The sequence below is a fragment of the Chelonoidis abingdonii genome, chromosome 15 (assembly GCF_003597395.2).
Source record: "Chelonoidis abingdonii isolate Lonesome George chromosome 15, CheloAbing_2.0, whole genome shotgun sequence".
Taxonomy (NCBI): domain Eukaryota; kingdom Metazoa; phylum Chordata; order Testudines; family Testudinidae; genus Chelonoidis; species Chelonoidis abingdonii.
Window position 1 is genome coordinate 7480762 of NC_133783.1, and position 8151 is coordinate 7488912.

The following is an 8151-nucleotide window of genomic DNA, read 5'->3' on the forward strand; positions in this document are numbered from 1 at the left end:
TTTTATAAAGCATATTGAGATCTATGGATGAAAAGCAATACATAAAGACTAGGTATCATTTTTTATTGAACTGGTGCAAAAGGCTGTATAGTCTCTCTTTACATCGATACAAAACCCTGGTTTATAATCAGTTTAGCTTAAATTAAACTACCCTGCGATAAATCATTCTTAAACGGACCTATGTTTAAAAATAACTAAGTTAAACTGATTAACATCTGTGTGTTAAATGTGTTTTGGGGGAGGGTAAATTATATCCATATGAAACAAAAAGGTTGAACTGCTCTAAGTGGGAAACTCAGCTCCACCTTAACTAGGAAAGTGTAACTTCCTCCATAATAGGGAAAAAACTATTTTGAAATCACCAGTAGAGCCTTTTTATTTTGGAAATTTGAGGGGAAATATAAGTAACCATCAAAGCAGATTTTTTTCATTGTTTTGGACTTCAGGGGGCCCAGTATCCCCCACTTTTATGATGATAGAGAGTCTGGCCAGGTTCCAATACATTTGCTAATTGTTCCTGTTCTTTGATTTAGGATGCTCTAAGGTAGGTCTCTATAAATCCCTGCCTATAACATGACACACAATGTATAGATTAAAATGACCACGGAAAATAATGGCTATAATACAGACTTTGCACAGCAGGGAGATCACATTAATACTTTATGTACCAAAAGTGAACGGAGTCTTGGTCACATGCAGCTACATGGTTTTCATTCAGAAAGACTGGAAAATATTTGTTTTTAATAACAATCATGGCCTCAAATACACTTTTTTTTGGTCTGTTTTTCACATTCAAATATTTGTTTTCTCTCCATGGAATAGGAAGGGGAAGTGGCTTGTTCTCAAACATCCTGTAATGTTAGAGTGGGGCTAAATACTAAATGGGTCCCTGGTGCGACATCATTGATGCTGGTGGATTTGCAGCTAAGAGTGATTTGGCACGGTTCTGTGAGAACACCTGCGAAGCTTTCTGAGATGAGCAAAACTGCTGGTCATTCTCTGGGCATGGAGAAATGAAGGACTTTGTGCTACACTGGAGTAACCCCCAAAGTGAAAGGGGAATGCCCAAGGTTTGTACTTGGGGAGTTTATTCCAAATTCTCCAGGGGTTGGGGGGGAAGGGTTGGTTTTGTTCCTATTCAGAAGGGGCACAGAGTTTGACATTTGAACACCAATGATCCTGTGGAGACTTTGTGCCTCTGCACCTGCCCTTAGCTACTGTACTTTCCACTAACATACTGCCTAGCTCCCCTGACCTCTGCTGTGCTGTCATAGCCTGGCAGGAGGTGCACAGACACATTACTCCTCACTCAGCATTCACTCTCATTGGTTTGCCCTTGGACTTGAGAGGGGAGAAGGTGACAAAGCCCAGCCAGCCCCCTGCTCCAGCCTGGCCTTTCTCAAATATAGAGCCTGAACGCTGTGAAACACCTGCCACATGGGCTGGTGGGGGTATATCATGGAACAGTTTCTCCCCAACCCATTCTATGCCCTATGGGCCAGAATCCACAGGTCTAGGCTTCTCTTGGCTCCCTTGAGGAGAGGTGAGAACATTTGGCCCAAAATTAGTCAGCAAAAAAATGGTCTTTTTATGGGACTGTTTGACAAACTGGCTATCTTTATCTAGCATGTTATCAAATATGGACTGTACCTGATAGGGCAGGGTATTTGCAGATGTTTCCAGGAGGATGTGTGGTAGGATCTGTCTTGGTGAACATCCCCGCTTTGCACTGCACTAGGTAATGAACAGAAGCTTGACCAGGCTCTGAACACATTTCACACTCACATACCTGAAACAATCCGCCTCCTCCATGTCTCCGAAGATAGTTTCAAGGTAAGCAGAGTAGAACTATCCTTGTCACAAGAATAATGTCTCGGTAATACTGTATATAGTGGGGAGAATACTAGAACAAAGCCAGAGTTATCTGAGAGAATCATTAGCAATGTTCCTACAAGTGGCGGAACAAGGGTCCAGAGCTGTTCTTAACTTGAGTAAACATAGTGAATGCCACAGGAGGTACAAATAACAAAATCGATTTTGCTCATGCCTAATCCCCAGGCAAACTTAAAAACACCACCACTCCCTTTACACATTTTCCACATACAAATCTTTCAAGTCAATACACAATCCAGCTCTCCCTGAAGGAGGCTATACATAATAAACTGTACCCAAAGTATTTCACAGAGCTAATGATCACAAGATATTTGCCACCTTCAGCTATGGATTTCAGTGGAGTTACAGCAAGGCTGATTCAGTTCACAAAGTTACAATAAACATCATAGCAGGGAGAACCTGAAAATGAAGAGGATTGGGCAATTCATCATTTTGAATGAGAGATGAGAATGGATGGAGAGTAAATGAGGGAGCTAGATGTGGAAGGAGTAGGAGCAAGGTAGCAGTACGGGCGGGAGGTTCTTGCCTCAGCAGTGATGGGAAGGTGAAAGGACAGTAGAGGCCTGTGCTAGATGAGACGACGATAAGAGGAGGTAGCATTTTTTAAATGTCCTGGGAAGCAGAAGGTCAGCTGATGAAAGTTCTCTTCTACAAGACTGATTTTCTAGTGGACAAATTGCAGCTAATTGCCATTTGAGTTTTTTGAGAATCTCTCCCACCTTGTTTTTCTTAGTGTAAAAATGTCAGGTCGCTGCAGTTCACCACCATGACGTATTCACACTGAGGAAAAACTGCTCTCTGGGAGATGGAATAAAATATGTGCTGTGCAATCCATTTGTATTGATGCCTCCAGCTATGTCAGTTTGGAGCCAAGAGGAGTCATTCCAGTCCCAACCAGCATTTGGGAGATTTTTATTTTATACCCATTATGTTTTTAAAATGGGAGAGCTACTCTGTAGTGACAAGAAATTATGAAATAAAAGCTCCATCCCCATGGCAGGGCAAACCTAGTTAATGGATGCAGTATTTAAGCACAGTTCAGGGGTTTCCTGAAGAAACTACCTTGTTAGAAGACTGTTAAAAGACAGTACCCTCCTGATGTAATTAAAGCATGGGTTGACCTTTTTCGTGTAGGATTGTGAAAGAAACATCTCCTGAATGACACAAATTTTGCCAGCATAAGCAGGGCCGCTGAGAGCAGGTTTGGACCCCGGTGAAAAAAAAATTTCCGGCCCCCCCTAGCAGGGGTGGACCAGTTAAACAGGGCTGGGGAAGCCGGGCCCTGAGCCCCCTTCCAGACCACCGGGCCCCGGTAATTTGTACTGGTGTCCCCCACCTCTCGGCAGCCCTGAGCATAAGTGATAGTGTGCACAGCGCTGTGTTGGCGGGAGTGCTTCTCTCACCAACATTGCTCCTGCTGCTCACGGAGGTGGTTTTATGTTGATGGCAGAGCTCTCTCCTGTCAGCATAGAGAGGCTGGCTATGCAAGCACTCTTACAGCAGCTAATAGTGTAGACTTGAACATGTCTTAGCTGTGTCTCCAAACTAGGACAAGATTCTGGTATACTTTGGGGATACAGTTAAAAACATGGGCCTGGTTTTCATAAAGGTTGAGCACCCACAACTCCAAATGAAGTCTGAGGGAGCTGCAGGTGTTCTACACTTCTAAAAATCAGGGCTATGGTTTGTTTCCATCTACACTGTACAGTGTTTTAAGATTCTTTGAAGGTGATAGTGATGACAGCACCGATTGTAATTAGGCATATTGCTTTCTCTGGAACCAAGCTTAACCACCAGCCTTGCTCTAGTTTTAAAGGTCACTGTTGATGGAGCTTTATATTCACAAACACCAGGCTTAATCATGTTGTCTGTTTTAATGTATTGTGCCCTAAATTATTGGGTTTTGAAAACAGAATCTATTAGGAAACTTAATGGAGCACCTCATTCCAATTATAAGAAATGCATTGGTGGCAGAAATTGAAATGCATAGAAGATGAATGTGTTAAATAGTTGCTTAAAATGAGGCAATAGCTTGAAATTAACCTTGTACACAGGAGTAGCTTGCTACAGGATGGTGCAAAAATGTGGTATCATTTAAATTGCAGAGCAGAAGAAACAGTGGTTTAGTGTGTAAATTGCTAGAAAAGTTAGATAACAAAAATATACCCACAACTTTTGGACAAACCAAAATCCTTCTCCAAGATAGCGCTCACAGTGCTTTCCCTTTGGCTTTGCCTTGGCTCTTACTACATTGGGCCACACCCTCTTATTTCGGCTTTTCCGTATCTCCTGACTGGAAGACTTTTGTGTAGCGAATTGATATGGCCACAGATTCATGTATCAATGACCCTAGTTCGGTGTATCCAGGACTGCTGGATTTAAAAGCAGGGGTTTCTACTGCTAAACAAGCAGCTCCATTAGCATCCAAGCCAGTAGTGGACTCATAACCTCTATGCATGGTCTAACCACTGGTAGGAAACAGAGCCATACTCTGTTAACAGAGATTGTTCTAAACTCCTTGCACATTCAGTACAGAGGAAGGTTGTGCAAGAAGTTGATAAGATTTTTGGCAGGCATGTGCCTAGTAGATATTAGAGATGGAAAAGACAAGAGCTGGTGGATTAATCTACATTATATAATTTATTTGATAAATCTCCCTCTTTGTTGTTGTTGTGCACCAATTGTCCACAAACAATTGACATTTAATCATAATTTGCAATTTTATCGTAATTTAATTAAAACTATTCATGGAATACTTTCTGTGAATTACTCTTGTTCTGTGGGTCATTCACAAGCAAGAAGGCTGTTTGTAGTCTGCCCACAAATTAGCAGGTGGAGTTAAAGACTATTTAAAGTTGGCAATACAGAACTTGTTTTTGTGAAGATTTTACCTCAAGTTAATATGAATTAAGAATGCAGGGCTGGCTTCAAGCACCAGCTCAGCAAGCAGGTGCTGGGTGCCAGCAGGTCAAGGGGAAGGACCGGCACATCGGGCTTTTTGATGGCAATTGGGTGGCGGGTCCCTCGATCCCTCTCGGAGGGAAGGACCTGCCGCCGAATTGCCGCTGAAGAAGAAAGTGGTGCGGTGGATCTGCCACCGATCATGATCACAGCTTTTTTTTTTTAATTTAATTTAATTTTATTGTTCTTCCACCACTTAGGGCAGCAAAAACCCTGGAACCAGCCCTGAAGAATGCATGCTTTTCCCAGGGAAGACAAGGACCCAAGAGGGAAATCCTGCCCTGCCCTTGAGGGCTTCAGGTGTAATGCAGATGAATTGGAAGAGGTTTGTGTTATGGATCTGAAGACTGCCAGGTCATTCCCCGTCAGTGATGATGTGGGGGTGGAAAAAAAATGCATTTATGTAAATATATTAGTGCAAGGACCCTGGAACATCTTTAGAAGTGAATTTGGATATTGTACTAAAATGAGACTTACTGTTGTATTATTATTTGTATTTGGTTAATGGCAGCTGTCCATTGAAGAATAGGGTGCGCTAGACAGCGTGTGTTAGATACTGAGAGCAATATGTGGCTGCCTTTACCTGTGTAAGCTCCAGAAAGTGAGAACTTGATGTTATGAAGATTCCAGAAAGCAAGTCTTATTCTGGAAGGGGCATCATTAGCACTTAGGGGGGATTGGGTGGCTCAGGTATTACTAATAGATAGGTCACCAGTTAGAATCCCATGCAGCTAAACAGAGATTAAAAATAGTCCCAATTTAATGGATATTTGATAGCCCCCAGTATGATATGACTGTGTTTTGCTCTAGACTATAAACTTTCTGGTCCAGGAATTTTCTTATTTCTTCACTCCCTGTAAATGTGTGAACGTTGGCAACACCAATATCCCTTGGGGGTGGTTAGGGGCATGTTCGGCAAGGAAACAAGAATCTTATGGGGTCTAGAATCTTATGACCTGTGTATGTTTGGCTCATGAAGTTAAAACATCATGTATTGAGGTTGGCCAAGCTGCTCTGCAGGTGCTATGGGCCAGGAGTTACCTGAAGAAACGGCTGTGGACAGGGCCAGCTGCAGGCACCAGCAGAGGAAGCAGATGCTTGGGGCGCCACTGGAAAGGGGCGGCAAGTCCGCATCTTCGGCGTTAATTCAGCAGTAGGTCCCTCAGTCCCTCTTGGAGGGAAGAACTGGCTGCCAAATTGCTGCCAATCAGGGCTTTTTTTTATTTTTATTTTTTCCTCTTCGCCACTTGAGGGGGGACAAAAAAGCTGGAGCCAGCCCTGGCTGTGGAGGCCATAAAGTGCTGGGTTGTGTTGTGTTTGTTAGAAATCCCCAGTCTTCCCTTGGCGCCTTCCCTACCACACCCAAAAGAAACAAAAAACAGTGCCTATGCTGGAGATGACAGGAGCCTGGAGAGCACTTTTCAGTGTTTGATTCACAAATAATCCTAATAGGTTTAACTGGCTTTAATTTGGGCTTTGATCAGATCTCCCCATTGAAGGAAATGGAAGAGATGTTCATGGCTTTGCTACTGCAACTAATGTTAACCTGAAGACACTTTCCCTCTACCCCACCCAGCACAGAGCTCTCTTCTTTCAGCAAAGAAGGGGAGATAGAATTTGCCACAGGATGCCCCCTTTGCTGCTGAAGTGTACATTAGAATCTAAACTTTTCGTTAAAAATGTGAATCCAGTGTAACCAATGTAATCTTATCTGCCTGACTCAGCAGACACAGGGCAGGAAACAATAGCTCTGAAAGGTGTGAAATGCCCTATTCATCTCAACAAGACATCAATTTTTGGAACAGAATAATGCCAATTTAAATATCAATGTTGTTAAGACATAGACAGCAAGGTCAGCAATGCAAACTTAGTAGATAAAACTTACACTTACCATAGGCATGGAACGGAAAGATCACACTTTTCTAACGAGATAGTGCTGATTGGCTTCTGATTCAGCCAGTCACTGCGCTGGGCCACTTTCAGAAGGGGTCCCTCCCCCACACAGAGACCTCAAAATTTGGATCTGTATTTGCCATCAGATGCAGACAGAGCCCTGGTGTTTTTACCACTGTGTCACAGAATTTCAGAGCAGGTTTTGGTGGTTGCAGTCTGTGCTAGTCACTTGGCACCCTTGCACCTGGTCTGGGGACAGTAGTTCCTGAAATACAGATTGCAGATGCAGCTAGGCTTTTAACAAAAGCCTCAATTCCATAGAAACTGATTGGGGCTGTAATGAAGTTCACTGTGACTTGAGTCAATTCCAGCTTATTCTGAGACCTGTGGAAAACATGTTGGAATGAAGTGCTTAGAAGTCTGGGATTTTTCACTGTGTCTATTACCCCTATACTGTTTCTGAATGTACTACACCAAAACAAAATAAGGGTACAGAGTGCTTTCATCAGATGAGATGAGCAGTGGAGGCTGGTGCATTAAACCAGCAGACCAAGCACAGCTGTGGTTCAACAGCCAATTATTGTGGGGGTTTCATTACATAAAGTTGGTATTGGGCAGCAGTGAGACCAATTGAAGGGAGGGAGGGGGAAGAAAGTTTCCGCTAGTTAATGATAAAGAGCTGCTGTCTCTTCAAAAATTACTCAGCACTGGGTGCTGATATCCCATAGTTCAGCTCTGTGCCCTAATTGCAATTATCTTACCTCCTTTCTGTGGGAGGGGCTTATTCTATAAAGGGGCGCCCCCATGCAGGTTTGCTTTTGGCTACTGTTCTTCTATCAAATGCTGCTCCTGGTATAGAGAAAAAAGGTACAGTTGAAAGAGAAAGGGGTAGGCAAAGAAAGAAAAGGCAAAAGGAGGAATGATCAAGTTTGGGCAGAATGTAGTTGTCCTAACAGGCTACTCTTATTCTCTTTCTCAAGTAAGAAAAGAAAGGAAGGGAAGGAAATAAATAAACGAAATTACAGGAAAATCTTCTGTTTGACCTACCTCTGTGGGATATGAGAATATTTGGCATCTCCCTGTTGGGAATAGAAACCGCTATAAGGCATGTTAATGCTGCAAAAATAGAAGAAATGTTTTAAAAATTAAATAACTAGTACAGCAAGGTAAGTAGGAGCAACAGGGATACATTTAATAATCAAATATGATGTTTCAAAAATTAGAACTGATTAGAGATGACCAGATGTTTTGTTTTTTCCCCTAAGCATCTCTGATATTCAGTTTGTAGGTGAGATATTGGTGATGATTAATATCTAATATCCCAAAGTTCTAACCTTTATTATTATTATTATTTATTATTATTATTACAAAGAAAAATGGATTATGATGACCTATAACAAAGTA